This window comes from Perognathus longimembris, chromosome 16 (genome assembly GCF_023159225.1).
Source record: "Perognathus longimembris pacificus isolate PPM17 chromosome 16, ASM2315922v1, whole genome shotgun sequence".
In the NCBI taxonomy this organism is placed as follows: Eukaryota; Metazoa; Chordata; class Mammalia; order Rodentia; family Heteromyidae; genus Perognathus; species Perognathus longimembris.
In genome coordinates, this window is record NC_063176.1 from 21,594,833 (window position 1) to 21,611,804 (window position 16,972).

Below are 16,972 nucleotides of genomic sequence, written 5' to 3' on the forward strand. Positions count from 1 at the left end.
AGCTCAACTCTGTGTCTAAAAATTTGATTCCAGAACCTACTCTCTCTGCTCAGAATTAAGTCTACATATAAGAAACATTTTTTTTTGGAGCACAGAAAAATCATTGTCATTCCTATGACTAAAAAATCAGATATTTTTCAAGGTAAAAAAGAAAATAAATAATCACAGCATATAATTCTTATGAAAGCTATGGTATAAAGTTGATGAAACATTTTTAACTTTGAAGGTTTTGCATATATAAAAGTCATTAAGATAAAGTGTATTCTTTCATTTAAAATCTCACAACAGCACCAGGGTTCCAGTCTGTATTATAATACATTTGGATTTGAAAAAATAAATTTACACTAAGAAGAAATCTGACTTAAACAAAACAGAAGCTAACTAAATGATTTTAAATAATTCAGGGTATTACAGCATGGAAGTGATTACAAAAAGTGATGTAGATGTAATATAAGATTTTGGGCTACATTAAAAAAAAGAACTCCAGGCTTTAGCAAAAGGGTAAGAGGGAAGTTCACTCACATTGAGGAAGAGAAAAATTTTCTTTGGACTAGTTAGGTCAGATAATATGTTTGCTTAAGGAAAAATAAACAGGTGGGAAAAAGTTCTGCATGCCTACCATGGAAGGAAAGCATCTTAGTGCCTAATATATTGCAAGCCTGTTTCAGTAGACCTCATTCTTTCATGAATATTGCCCTTATAGAGGCCAGTTTGAAGTTTAGTAATGTGCTATATATAAGTAGGGGCCTCATATATGTTAAACTGATGTCATTGGTATTTGGACATACTGTCTTTTCCAAATATTTTTCCTATTTATTATTCATGTACTACTAATCTCTCCCTTTGAGATTTGATGCAGTTAAAGTTTTATTTTCCCATTGTATCTCAGTTTGAAATGTATAACATACATATTGCCTAGTGATATCAACAACTTCTATTGCTTCATTGAAAAAGGAGTATATTATACTTTGGTCACATGTCTTAGAAAAACACTGTTTTAAGTATTTCAGGAACAAATGAGCTCTTACAACCCTTTCAGAGCCAAAAGATCTGCTGAGAGCTTCAGAGTAGTGGTGAGAAATATGATGAGCAGTAGAAATTCATTTTACATGAACACCATAATAGCATAATCATGAGGTACAACTAAGAGAATTTTGAATTTGTATGAATTGTTAACATGGGTCTTTCAGTTCAATACCTCTAAAATTTGGAACTTATGTTTACAGATTAGTTTTTTTCAATTCCAGTAGTACTAGAGATCGGTAAAATATTTTAGGCTTATTGGTTTGGATCACTAAGAACATAGCTTAACCTCTCCAAAACTCAATGTTCTGACCTGTCATTGCTATCCATATATATGGCAGTTGGGAACACAGAAAGGTTCACAGATACCCACTCCAGCAGCATATATATTAAATTAGAATGATACAAAGAAGATTAACATGACATTTGCACAAGGAGCACATGAAAATTCATGAGGTGATCTATGCTATTACAACCAATGATGTGCACTCTGGTCCACAAATACCAGAGCAAATATACAGCAGTGTGAATAATAACCAAAGTCAACATTTCCAAGGGCTAGAGAAGGGGCTCCTGTGGCCGCACAGCACCTGTAATCACGAAGACCTGAGCCCACTATCTCCAGGACTGACAAAAAATGTGTGTGTATATCTATATCTATATACTTATTTATTTATATACACAGAGATATATATCCCACAAAATAAACAACTCCACAATAATTGACAATAATGATGATGAAGTGGATGGAATCTCAAAGAATGGTCATAGAAATAATAAATGAAATCAAAGAGGACACTAATACATGTCCAAACTACAAATAAAAAACTGAGAAAAATAAAGAAGATATAAAGGATATATGCAAGAGGATTTCAATAAAAATGTATAAATTCTGAAAAAAAACAAATTGAAGTTCTGGAAATAAAAGGCTCAGCAAGTCAGTAAAAATCAGCAGATGAATTAGAACACTCATATAAAGAAAAACAGGTAGGCGTTATTAATGGAACATGTAAGACATTGAGACCAACATTATGAATCAAAGCCATAGAAAGAAAAGATACAATTTACATATATACTAGCAATAAACAATAGACTAAAATCTTGAGAAAGAAATGGTCATTTCATTATATCAAATAGCTAATATAAGAAATCCTTGTTGTCACTGTAACTGACTTGGGTACACTGGTATTGTGTGTATGTTTATGGGAACTAGAGAAGGAGAACACCAAAATGGAGAGACAAAGAGTAAAAGGCAAAATAATGCAACAGCAATACTTACAAGACAATATGCTGTAAACCAATTGTACAACTGAGGGGCTAGTGGGGAGGGAACTGGGGAGAGGGGAAGGTGGGAGAAAAACGAAGGAAGTGGTAACAAGTTGGATAAGAAATGTACTCACTGCCTTACAGATGGAACTATAACCCTTCTGTGTATTACTTTGACAATAAAAATAAGTAAATACACAAGTCAAAAAAAAACACATTATAGGGAATAATTAGCACAGGTTTAGGCTATTCACAGCAGAAGATCACAATAGCCCAATAGCTATGGTCTTATGAACACATAAGATGATGCTAAGTGAAATGAACTCCACATTATGGAAACAAGTGTTATATCATTGTTGTAATTATTTTCAACATGTCATGTGAAACTGTAGCTTTTTTTTGTTTGTTTCTCATGTATTCCCTTTCTGTGGTTGTACCCCGGCTATCACTGTATCTCATCTGAGTACCCTGCATACTGTATATACATGTATTAGAACTAGGGAAGGGAAAGGGAATATACAAATCAAGAGACAAAGGATAAAAAGACAAACGATTCCAAAAGCAATACTTACAAAATCATTTGGTGTAAACCAACTGTACAACTCATAGGGGGAAGAGGGATACGGGAAGGGGGGAGTCGAGGGAAAATGAGGGAGAAGGTAACAAGTTTAACAAGAAATGTACTCACTGCCTTAGGTATGAAACTGTAACCCCTCTGCACATCACTTTGACAATAAATAAGTAAATATTTAAAAAAAAGAAATTATAAAAAAGAAAAGAAACTATCCTTGGTGAATTAAAATACTTAGACACAGAACAAAGAAAGAATATCAAAAGCTCACAAACAAAGGCAAGCCTATTACAATAACAGAAGATTCCTCACTTGAAACACTGCAATGAAGGAGGGTATATTTCAAACCCAGAAAGAAAGTAACAATTAACTTAGATTATTGTATCTAGGAAAACTATCCTTCTTTTATAATAGAAAAGGAAATAAACATTATCCATTATAGAAAAGAAAATTAAAGCAATACATGAGTGATTCTACACACAGAAGTAGAAGAAAAATGCAATCAGAAAAAAATAGGAAAACTAAATCTTACTAGATAATTAGATTAACAAATGATGATTAGAGAAGAAAAATAACAATGAAATAATGGGAATTATAACCTACATTTCATCATAACTTTGAATGATAATATCTCAATTTTTCAAGCAGTCTTTTGTATTAGATGAAAAACAAGATTTCTCCATCTGTTGTCTACCAGATATTCACTTCACTGGCAAATAAAAATATGCTTAAGGTGAGAAGAAAAAAATAAACAAATGGAGCACAAAGGCAATCAGAGGTACCAATATTAATAACTGACAAAGCAGATTTCAATCCAAAATTAGAAGAGTCCAAAACCACTTCATATTAATAAAGGAAAGAATGAAGTAAGGGATTATATTACACACACATACACACACAACCCTGGCACTTTTAATTTCATAAAAATAACACTAGTGGTCATAAATAGATAAGTTCCAGATACAGTAACAGAGTGGGTGTCTTTAATACTCTCACTAATAGATAAGTCATTCAGACAAAATAATCAACAAGGAAACTTCCGAATTTACACTACAGATTAAATGAAGTTAACAGACATGCACAGAATACTCCAGTGAGTACCCAGAGAGTTTATATTCTTTCCTAAACCACAGAAAACTTTCTCTAAAATGTATAATTTAGGACATAAATAAATACTACATTTTATTAGACTACAATGGGATAAAACAAAAATTGCATAGCAAACTACAGAAAATATTCAAATACATGGAAACTGAGAAATTCACTAGATGACCAAAGAGAAAAGAAAGAAATCAAAAGATTCTTAGGAGAAACATGAAATGGATCTTTGAGACATAGCAAAGGTAGGGATAAGAGCTATGTACCTGCAATTTAATACCTGCAATTTAATGTACCTGCAATTTAATATTAGAATTGGGTGCATTGGTTTACATCTGCAATCCTAGGTATTCAAAACTCTAAAACTGATCAACATAATCTAATAAAATTAGAGAAGAAAAGGGGAATAACACAACAAATACAAATGGAACTCAGAATATCATTAGAGAATACACTCTAAAATACAATGCTCTCCTTTCTTATTTTGGGTGGTTGCCTATTTGAGGGCAGAATAAAGTACATGGCTTAATATCCATTATTAATTTAAACCTTACTGCCTGGTTTACTATAGTAGTTAATTAAGCTAAGACTGTGATTTCACTTTGGCATAAACCAATGAAGTCAATCATTACATAGAATGCATTACTAAGGGGCTGGGGATATGGCCTAGTGGCAAAGAGTGCTTGTCTCCTATACATGAGGCCCTGGGTTCAATTCCCCAGCACCATATATACAGAAAATGGCCAGAAGTGGCGCTGTGGCTCAAATGGCAGAGTGGTAGCCTTGAGCAAAAAAAAAAGAAGCCAGGGACAGTGCTCAGGCCCTGAGTCCAAGCTCCAGGACTGGCAAAAAAAAAAAAAATGCATTACTAAAACTAATACCCAGGTTATACAGGTGTACAGCACCACAGTACTCTATGGGTTCAAATGGGTTGTGAAGTAGTAAATCTAGTTGAGGGTGACATACTTAAATTCTTCTCAATGTCTACTTATTTAATGTAACAATCAATATCATAGCACTTGTACATTGAAAACTCCAAATTTTAGTATCATAGGCTTCCACATTGAAATCCATATTTATGTATCTATGCTACCTGACAACTTTGCTAAGATGTGCAGGAGGTATTTTTAACTTGATACTTAGGTATCAACCTCCCTTCATCTGCAAACTAGCCATCTCATCTACCTTAAACAATCCAAATACAAGCAATAAAACCTGTAGAATGTAACAAAGGAGTAGATATTAGTGATCAATGGATAACAAGGATGTCTGAAATGGAATACAACATTTATAGCGATAATGGAAAAGAAAATTGGTCGACATTGAATTCTAGAGCTTTCATTAGGAGAGCAAACAGGTTAGCTCCTATAGAAGATATTTGCAGTATATATAATCAAGAAGCATTCTTCCAAAACATGACATACAGAAAAAAAAGAAAAACACCTTAATTAAAAAAAATATAAACCACATTAGAAAACTGTACTTGAACAGACTTCTCAGATGATATCTCAATAACAAACATTTATATTCAGAGAGATACAAATTTAATGACTGAGGTAGCACTGCACAGTGGTGTATTAGAGTACATAACATTGGAAATTATGGTGGAAATGCTGCCAAGACTGTGAAGTAGTGATGATTTTTTTGCCGAGAATATAAACTGGCTATGTCACTGAAAACTTTTGCTTATTATCTACTAAAAAAGCTAAAAGTGTGTGTGTGTGTGTGTGTGTGTGTGTGCATGTGTGTTGTCCCATAACATAACAATTACATTTATAGGTTATTTACACCTATAAATTACATCCATATACAGTTTCATTCAAACATCTCTACAATATATTAAAAGCATCTTATTCATATCAGCCAAGTACTACAATCTACCATGCAAGAACAGCTAAATTAGAAAAAAATAAATTGTGTCATCATAAAGTGAAAAACCAGGAAAATGTAATACCATAATTATGTCTGATGATATGATAGTTCTCACAAATAAAGAATTCAGTGAGGGGCTGGGAATACGGCCTAGTGGCAAGAGTGCTTGCCTCCTATACATGAAGCCCTGGGTTTGATTCCTCAGCACCACATATATAGAAAATGGCCAGAAGTGGCCCTGTGGTTCAAGTGGCAGAGTGCTAGCCTTGAGCAAAAAGAAGCCAGGGACAGTGCTCAGGCCCTGAGTCCAAGGCCCAGGACTGGCAAAATAAATAAATAAATAAAAAAAATTCAAAGACAAGAATTCAGTGAAAGAGGCCTGAAAATGTAGTTCTATATATTTACCTTGCATTTCAATTACACAAATGAAAAGGAGTTTTAGGGATGTTGAGTCTTAACTTAGAGACTTCCATGAAGTTATCCAAAATGCTAAAGAGATTAATCACTGATGAAATGAAATCACAATTTTAGCCTAAAATCCATAAGGAAAACAAAAAAAAAAATCACAGTGGGAAATCAAATTTTATATTGCCCCGGAAGACCAGTAATGATACAAGACAGATTTATTTTTCCCCCTTCATGTTGTAATTATGAGAACTTGTTGAAATGGAAATAACAACCTACAAAGAAACTAGAACACTAGATGGAAATATTTAAGCTATTTGAGAAATGGCTGCATAGCCATCTATCAGAGGATGGGCACCAGGTTTAACACAATAGAGTTGAATAAGATAGAATCTGCACCAATCACTTATAAGATGCTGTAGCTTATGATAAGATGGCATCAAACATGTTATCGGTTCCTCTTTCCATTGCTCCTGCCCTTTCCTCTTTGTCTCTCTGTCGCTTTTATATTGTGAAAAGTTTATTTGCTTATTTGCATTAACTCCTTTCGTCACCATCATGAGATACTGACATTTAGTTTTTGTTTGTGATCAGAGAAGAGACATTTGGAATGGACAGTCTGATTCTACTATTTTATAAAGAAAAAAAAGATTAAGTCTTAAGAACAAAATCCCAGTGCAAAAGTGTTCAGTAGTCTTCCTATCTCCAGTGTACCCCAGCAAAATATTCACAGCTTTTAAGGAACTGGTAACTCCCAAGCTGCAATTTACCATGGGGTTTCCCCCTAAGATGTCTTTATTTCCTATCTCTCTTTCTCTTTGTCTTTCTCTCCCTCAGTTCACATTCTCTCTCTCCCCTCCCCCAGTCCACACAATGATAGCAGAAAATGAAATATTTAATTTTCTCAGTTCTTCATTCCAACAAATTCCACAGATCCCTAGAGCAGAGCAAGAGGCCCCCAGCAGGGGTCAGCCCCAAAGACCTTCGGGAGCCATGCCAACTTCACTTATCCCAAAGGAGAAAGTATTTTGGAACTGGATATTCCTCCTCCCCAAATATTTTCCCAAGTATTTTGGAGACCTTCACTATCTGAAAAAGCATACAAGAAACTATGTGCACCATTTTTCTTGTTAGATAAGTTAATAAATATTTCATTCAGATTACGAATATCAAAGTGGTATGTTGCATCCTTGACATAATGCCTCCATCTCTAGGGTTCCCACACACCCCTAACACTACAGAACATGTTGCATTTGACTTTCATTCCAGTATATTCTCTCAAACAATTCAGATGCCATTGCATATGATTACTTTTAGCCCAATTCATTTGATACAGAGTAATTACAGATGCAAGTCATATCATTACTGCTTCAAAAGCAGCAGATACATAAAGAGTTTTGGACTAGCCAGCAGTGGACACCATTACAAAAAAAGGAAGCAGGCATAGTTGGTTTTAATTCACGGAAGAAGAAAAGGAGAGAGGGAGAGAGGGAAAGAAAGGAGTTTGTATTTAAGAAGAATAACAGCCAGGCGCTGCTGGTTCACGCCTGTAATCCTAGGAACTCCGGAGGCTGTTGACTACTTTTCAAAGCCAGCCCGGGCAGGAAAGCCCATGAGACTCTTCTCTCCAATTAACCACAAGAAAACTGAAGTGGCCCTGTGGCTCAAATGGTAGAGCGCTAGCCTTGAGCTAAAGACAGGGACAGCGCCCAGGCCCAGAATTCAGGTCCCACAACAAAGCTACTCAAGATTCAGTAATACCATAATTTAGAAGGCAAAAAAAAGTGAATTAGAGCTAAAATGAGTAGATCAATTGAAAGTTTGCTTTATCCAGAGTACGGGAGTGTGCTGAGGAAGATTTCCAGCTGAGGACCAAATGGTTGATATGTCTGTTTCAAGCCCATAAGAAGGACCATATATAATCATCTTCTCTTCAGAGATGCTGTTCCATTCTCTACTCAAAGGTGAGAACTTTTGATAAATAAGATCTATTTAGTTGAGTTCACTGCAAAAAAATAATGTCTCTAGAAAAACTTGTTATTGGACTTGCTAATGTCAAACTTGCCTGTCACTCCCCAAGCAGAAAATGCAAACATGAAACATCAGGGATAGAAGAAAACTATGAAAAAGTAGAAAGAACATGGCACACCTAAAGATGAGTCGCAATGAGAGCCAAGTGATCTGAACTGCTTATAACTCAAGTCATTTGTACGTGGCCCTGTCCAAAATCACTTCTTTATTTTGACTTTGATTTCAAAACCTGTAAAACACGAATTCTGGTTTATGTGATTAGTAAGATTTATCCTTGCTCTGTTTGTCTGAATATCTGTTAAAATACAGGTATGTAATAATATTTAATAATAATATAGGTTCTGGAAAACTGCTTATTTGATTGATTAAGCAGCAATAGTTTTTAATGTAGCTCTTGGAAATCTACGTTAATTGGCAATGAAATCTCACATATCAAAAAAAAAAGGAAGAACATGCTTTCCCCTCATAAACAGAACTATCAACAGCGAGGCAGTTATGATCCTCCAGTGATCAGGCAACATACTGAAGAGTAATGTCTACAGTAATTGAACAAAGACCCCATACAACAAAGACCTGATATCTAAAATATACACAGAAGTCAAACATTTAAATTTCTCAAAAACAAACAAAGAACCAACAGCCCCCTCAACAAGGGGCTGAAGACCTTAAAAGAGAACTGAAGAGGAAATGAGAATGGCCAAGAGTCACATTAAAAAGTGCTCTACATCACTGGCCATCAAAGAAATGCTAGTCAAAACAACATTGAGATTCCACCTCACCTGAGTAAGAATAACCATTATCAGGAAATCCAATAATAACAAATACTGGAGAGGATGTGGCCAAAGGGAATCCTACAACATTGTTGATGGGAATGCAAACTTGTTCAACCCCTCTGGAAAGAAGTGTGGCGGTTCCTAAAAAGGCTAAGCATAGAGCTTCCCTACAACCCAGCAGCCCCACTTTTGGGTATCTACCCAAAAGACTACACGCAAGACCACACTAAAGCCACAAGCACAACTATGTTCATCGCAGTACAACTTGTCATTGCTAAAACATGGAGCCAACTGAGTTGCTCCTCAGTAGACAAGTGGATCAGGAAAATGTGGTACACAATGGAATTCTATGCCTCCATCAGAAGGAACGACACTGTCCCATTCATAAAGAAATTGAAGGACTTGGAAAAAAAATCACACTAAGTGAAGTGACCCAGACCCAAAGAAACATAAACTCTATGGTGTCCCTCATAGGGAATAGCTAGTACATGAATAGGCTATTCACAGTAGAAGATCAAAATACCCCAATGATACACATATGATCAGCTAAAGTGAAATGAACTCACATTACGGAAACAAGAGTTCTATTACTGTTGTAATTATTTTCAACATGCCATGTGAACTCGCACTTTTTTTCCTGTCTGTTTGTTTGACTGATTGGTTTGTTTAGTTTCTCTTATGTCCCCTCCCGGTGGCTGTACCTCCTCTACTACTGTATCACATCTGAGTACCCTGGATACTGTTTATACGGGCTTTAGAACTGGGGAAGGGAGAGGGAATACCAAAATCGAGAGAACAAAAAGACAAACCTTTCAAAAAGCAATGCTTACAAAACCATTTGGTGTAAACCAACTGCACAATGTGGGGGGGGGGAGAAGGAGGAGGGGAGGAGTGAGGGAGGAGGTAACAAGGAGAACAGGAAATGTACTCAGTGCCTTTCTTTTTTATCTCTATTTTTATCTTTTTAAATTTATTCATTTCTTTATTGTCAGAGTGATGTATAGAGGTGTTACAATTTCATTCATAAGGCAGTGTGTACATTCCTTATCCAGCTTGTTACCTCTCCCTCATTGCCCCATTTCCCTCTCCCCCCTTTGAGTTGTGCAGTTGGTTTACACCAAAATCTCTTGATTTTGATATTCCCCTTCCCTTCCCTAGCTCCAATACACATATATACTGTAATGGGGTCCCTACAAGGGAAGGGATCACAATGTAATAGTGTCCGAGTGGGGGGAATCCCCCATCCCTCCAAGAGTCCATCACTCAGAGACAGTCTCAAGTGAAAAGATGGATTTATTGGGGAAGTAAAAAGTATAGTAAAGGGCCAGGGTCACGGCCCAGACTTGGGAGCTGGAACTGCGCCCTCACTGCCTTTCATATGGATCTGTAACCCCTCTGTACCACACTTTGACAATGAAGGAAAAAGAAAAGAAAGAAGGCCTCTGCCTAGTGGCAAGCTCTCCCAACCTATCACTAATACACACACACACACACACACACACACACACACACACACACAATCTCTCTCACACGCACAAGGGAACAGAAGAAAATTTAAAAGTAAAACCAAACTGCTATTCTCCTCAGAGATTAGGTCATCAAACAGGAAAACAAGATAAAAGGAAATCAAAGTCATATGTGATAAAAATGACAAGGACATATAAATTAGATTACTTATACTTCCAACATAATGCAAGCTCAAGAAAGAGTAATTATGAGGGAGGAGCAATATGCCTGTACAACCTAGCCCTAGCATGAGTAAATGATAAGATCATGACTAGAAAGAACTGAAATGAGCAATTAAAATTAATTCAGTCAACAATCCCAGAAAGCCTGGGATAATCTGAGAAGCTAGGAAATACACATTTAGTTGGTCATAGTGGTATATAATTGTAATTGCTGCAGTCAGGAGGACTATGATGTAGAGGCCAATCAGGACCACACAGGGAGACAAAATAAATGAAATAAGAAAATATCCATGTATTATAAATGAAATAACCCTTAGTTAATTCATGTGTGAAAGGAAAAGTAGACGTTAATTGAATGACATGGAAAGGAAGGAATACATTGTTCAAATATGAGATGGAGAAAAGCAGTACACGAAAGGAAATGAATAGCATGGAAACAACTCTATTAAAAAAAAAAAAGACTCACAAATCTATGACCTAAACTTCCACGTAAGAAAATTAACAGACTAAATGCAAAATATTTAGAAGAAAAAAATAATGAAGGGAAGCCCTTAATACAATTAATCATACAATACCAACATTCAAAATTAGTGAAACTAGTGGCTGGTTCTTAGAGAAGATCAATAAAATTAATAAATCTCTAGCTGATCCATTCAAGGAAAAAAAACCTCCAGATAACACAAATTACCAGTGTCAAGAATGAAAGTTTAGGTGTCACTATAAACTCTGCAGTCATTTAAGTGACATGGAACCTTATAAATAATATTGCACCAGTAATTTGACAAAGCATAAGAGGCAATGCAAAACAAGTAGTCAATAAAATACATCTGCCTTATTTAAAATTGCAATTGTCAATATTTGCAAAGGCCTTAAACTTAAGTATGAATAAAAGGGGGAAAGAATTTTTATTTGCTTTTTAATTTCTAAACTTCAAAAGATTGTACAAAGGGGCTTAAAATATTTAATAAATCTGGTTGGGAATGTGGCTTAGTGGTAAAGTGCTTGCCTAGCATGCATGAAGCCCTGGTTTCCATTCATCAGTTCCACACACAGAAAAAGCCAGAAATGGCGCTGTAGCTCAAGTGGCTAAGTGCTAGCCTTGAGCAAAAGAAGCCCAGTGACGGTACCCAGGCCCTGAGTTGAAACTCCAGGACTGGCAAAAAAAAAAAAAAAAAAAGGAAAAAAATATTTAATAAATCCACCTAAGTGCACAGTGCTTCTTGATCCCTTCCATCAGGATAAGAGGTTTTAGAAAAATGAGTGACAGATAATCTAATTTGTCTGTTACCTTTTCTTGTATCTCAAGAACTAATATATAGATATATATGTGTAATATATAGATATATATGTGTGTACATATATGTGTATGCATATGTAAATATGTATATACATATATGGTGCAGATTCAATGTATACATATCATAAATATGTGTATGTACATAAATATGTATATGTATTATAAATATCTATATATGCATAAGATATATCCTAATTAACTTCAGAAGCAGATATTTGCTATTTTTAATGTTACATTATTTTTATTTCAGTGATGATTAAACATACTTACTAGACAATTTCCCTACCACATGAGCTTTGCCCCTAGATCTTTGTTTGTATTTTTTTTAACATAGTGTTTTGTTAATTCTTTCTAAGTTGCCTCTACTTCAGAATCCCTTTTGCTGCCGGTTGAATAGCTGGTATTATAGGAATGTATCACCATGGCCAGCTCTATTTTTTTGGTATTTAGACTAATGGCATAATTGGCTCATATCTAGACCCTCCTCTTTAACCGCTCTAGTTCAGATGAATAAATGCAGACACTAGCAACAGTGAGATATCTAAAACTGAGGTGAGTAAGAACCCCTGTCAACATCCACACTGTTCTCATCAAAAAGACCTTCTCTACCCCACACCCCAGGATTCAGGAATGGGGAAAGTAACAGAAAAGTTCAACTGCACCCATCTTTGAGCTATCCCATTGAACTTAACAGAAATTTGCTTTAAATCTAGGCTGCCAAGTCTGACTTCCATATACTGGAGTTCCAGAGATCAAGAAAGCATAGCAAAATTGCTATATTTTTATTTGTGCTACAAATCACACTGAGAATATAGGCATATATCTCTTTAAGTGATAAATTATATCCAACTAGAAAATTTTTAAAAAATATTTTGACTATGATGCAATGTAATTGGGTTCTAATAGTCTGTATTAAATGAGAAATGTTATGAATGACAATGTGAGTTGTTCTCTGCTGCTTTTATTATCACATTTTACAAAGTAGACTGAGTGATGGCTTTCACACATTTTAAAGAATATTGTTACAACTTTCTTAGGACTCTGAACATTTTGTTATTATCAGACCAAATTTTTTCTGACACCTTATTTTCATTCCAACATTTATTATAAGGCACACATTTAATATTCAGAAAGTGGAACTATTTGTTTTGAAATAAACATTTACTTCATTCAGTTCTAGTAATATATTTTATATATTGAGATTTATGTTCTTTTCTCATTGCTTGTTTTGTATTATTCACAAAAAAACAGATAAATACCCATAGAAAAATTTAAAACCCACAGAAATATTCCTTACATTTTGTGGTTTGATGACATAAATATTGATGTTATCCTGTACCAATAACTAAGAAAAGAACAAATAGTCTGAGGGATGTACCATCATCTATCTTCCACATGTCCAAATCCCAAACAATCTATTAATTTTTCCATCCTTAACTAGAACATGACCTTTTATTTTCATTTTTAAATTTTTAACAAGTAAAATATCATATATAATAAAAATACTAAGTAATAATGAAATATATTAATAAAATATTCAAATATATATAAAATCATAATTATGCATATATTATTGGGGAAGGTAAAATATAAAATTATTGGGTATGTTCACTGCATTCTTATATCTGTAAAATGTATGTATATGTGTATGTATATATGTATATATCCCACAGTTATTCCATGTATGTCCATCCACATATATATTTATCATATATACTGTATGTAATTATATTCTATACTTTAAATGTATAATATGTATATACATATATATATATAAGCAGTCAACACATCCATCAATTTTATATTTTACTGGTCCCACTATATATCATGCTGTGTCTGTGCAAAAAAAGTACAGTCATTTTTCAATAGTTATTAATTACTATTTGCACTGATGCATGAAAAAATCATGGAGAACCAAACACAGAGGAAGTAATATCTTTCTAGGTACACAAAGAACACATTGTAAGTTTGCACCTGAAATTAATGCTCCTCCAATCACTCCTATGTTGAAGACATAGTCCTAGTTTGGGAGTATTCATAGGTAGGGTTTTGGTAGCCAACTGGATTATGAAGGCTCTGATCTCAACCATGGATTAATCCCCTGACAATTTATCTCAAGGAGGCATTATTTGGAGGTAGTGGCAACTTAGGGGGTGGAACTTCAAGGCCTGTATCTTATCCCTGGTCCCTTCTTGCTCTTGCTACCCCTGTCCACCATGAGGGGATCGGCTCTGATGTTCTTACACCATAAAGTAGCACCATGCCACAAGTACAAAAGAATGCAAATTTCTAGAACTTTATGCCAAAATGAATCTTCCCTCCTTTGAGTTCAGTGTCTTGGGTATTTTGTCATACCAGTAAAAAGCTTAGAATTATCATACTATACACTAGCACAGCTTGCTGTTCACCTGAACTCATAAAAATCATCCTTCATTTTTGTTGATTTGTGGGTGTGAACTTAATTCATTTTCACTTTTCTGATTACTAGATGGAATATCTATCTACTTATAGGTGGAATATCTATCTACTTATTAATCATTTTGCCTTCCTTGCTTTTGAGTCACCTATTATAGTCTACACATTTACTGATAAAATGGTCTGGTATTTTTTATTTGTAAATATGATTTTTTAAAGATTTATGAGCCAAGTGCCATTAGTTCATGCCTATAATTCTAGCTACTTAGGAGGCCAAGGTCTTAGAATGGTGGCTTGAATTTAGCTTAGGAAACCAAATTCAAGAGAGAGTCCATCTCCAATTAGCCAGGAAAAAAAAAGTATAGAAGTGGAGATGTAGCCCATGTGCTGAAGCTCCAGAAATGAGTTGAAAAACTTAGCAAAAGCATTTGGCCTAAAAGTCAAGACCTACTACTGGAGCATGCACACACGTGCGTGTGCAACACACGCATGTACACACACACACAAACCACATGAAAAGATCTCATAACTGAATATAGATATTTCTTGCCTTTTAACACTGTATTGTTAAATATTTTGACAAATGTTTGTTTCTTTGATGGCACTCAGAACATGTGTTTAGTAGGCCAAAGCTTCACCACCTAAAACATTCTCCTAGTCACTTTTGCTTAGTTTTGAGAAATTTCATTAAGAAATTTAGCCTAGGCTGGACATAATCTGCCTACTTAAACCTTCCATATAGCTGGAATGACAGTTGCATATCAGCACATCTGGATTTTTGTTGTTGAAATGAGGTCTAATCGTTGTTGTTGGTTTTTTGCCCTAGCTGATCTAGAACCACCTGAAGAATCATATAATGTATACATAGCCTGTTAAAAGTGTGTAGAAGTGGGGCTTTGGTGGCTCATGTCTGTAATCCTACCTATTCAGGAGGCTGAGATCTCAGGATCACAGTGCAAAGCCATCCCAAGCAGGAAAGTCCATGAGACACTTACCTCCAAATAACCAATAAAAAGCCAGAAGTGGAGCTGTAATTCAAGATGTAGAGTGATAGCCTTGAGTGGAAAAGATCAGAGACAGCACCCATGCCTGGAATTCAAGCCCCAGAACTAGCACACACACACACACACACACACACACACACACACACACACACACACAACACACGTATTTAATGAATGTTTATTAAAATTTATTAAAAATGCTTATTTCCCAGTGTGATAAAATGGCATATAGATTTGTCTCTATGAATTAATGTCGGCCATTTTCCTAGTAAATTGCTTTTTTTTTTTTTTTTTTTTTTTTGCCAGTCCTGGGCCTTGGACTCAGGGCCTGAGCACTGTCCCTGGCTTCTTGCTCAAGGCTAGCACTCTGCCGCTTGAGCCACAGCACCGCTTCTGGCGGTTTTCTGTATATGTGGTGCTGGGGAATCGAACCTAGGGCCTCGTGTATCCGAGGCAGGCACTCTTGCCACTAGGCCATATCCCCAGCCCGTAAATTGCTTTAAATTGTATCTTTTCTATGAAAATATCTCTATCTTTCTATGAAAATAATGCACATAACTTTGCAGTACACTTGAAATAATTAAGTGTTCATTATCAATGACCTTAATCAAATGGGATTTTCTGTAATTTTCTTTTCTCACTGTCTCTCTGATACCAAGTTTGTACAGATTTTAGAAAACAAATAGAAAAGAAGTCTCATTTCTATCACTCTGTCTCTCCTTTCCTCTCTCCACTTTGTATGAGGTAGGCAGTGCCCATTCCTTCCAATAGTAGAAATAACTACCTTATATCATCTTTTGGTGTATTCCAGAAAGGCTATCTTTAAAAAAATCAGAAGTCACTTTTTATTAGTTCATTTTACGTGGTTGTAAATTATTGGATTCTATTTCTTCCAATCCCTTCCTTCCTTCCCTTCCCTTCCTTCCTTCCTTCCTTCTTTCCTTCCTTCCTTCCTTCCTCCCTTTCTCTCTCTCTCTGTTTATCTCCCTCTCTCTCAACCTCTCTCTCTCTCCCTCCCTCCCCCCTCCCTTCCTTCCTTTCTGTCTTTTTTATTTTCTTTTTGTTGGTCATGGGGTTTTATCTCTGGGCCTTGGTGTTGTTCCTGAGCTCTTCAGCTCAAGGCTATCACTTTGCGCCACAGAATCACTTCCAGTTTTCAGGTGGCTAATTGGAGATAAGAGGCTCACAGAGTTTCCTGTCCCAGCTGGCTTTGAACCATGAGCCTCAGATTTCAGCCTCCTGAATAGCTAGGATTACAGGTGTGAGCCACCGGAGCTGGCCCAATTTGTATCTCTCTAAATATTTGTTTACAACATCTAATTTTAAATGTTGAAATAAATGTATCTGAAAATTCCTCTAAAATAGTTCTCAATCTACAGTCATTTTTTTTAATTTAAAAATTGTATATGGCTTCCAAATTTGGTTTCATCAGAATACTGGCTGTGCTGTCTCACACCTGTAATCTCAGCTACTCGGTGGGGAGAGACTGGGAGGATCATATCTCTAGGCCAGCAAAGCAATAAATTAAT

At 35.5% G+C, this 16,972-nt stretch overlaps 1 protein-coding gene and 1 non-coding gene across 2 annotated transcripts in view; one reads left to right on the forward strand and one right to left on the reverse strand.

Annotated features, from left to right (window-relative positions):
- Cfap299 (cilia and flagella associated protein 299) overlaps positions 1-16,972 on the reverse strand; it is a 533,081-nt gene that overhangs the window by 310,335 nt on the left and 205,774 nt on the right. The gene's annotated exons all lie outside the window — the stretch shown is intronic.
- LOC125365079 lies at positions 1,389-1,494 on the forward strand. Its single transcript, XR_007213634.1, has one exon. It is a non-coding gene; the product is annotated as a U6 spliceosomal RNA (small nuclear RNA).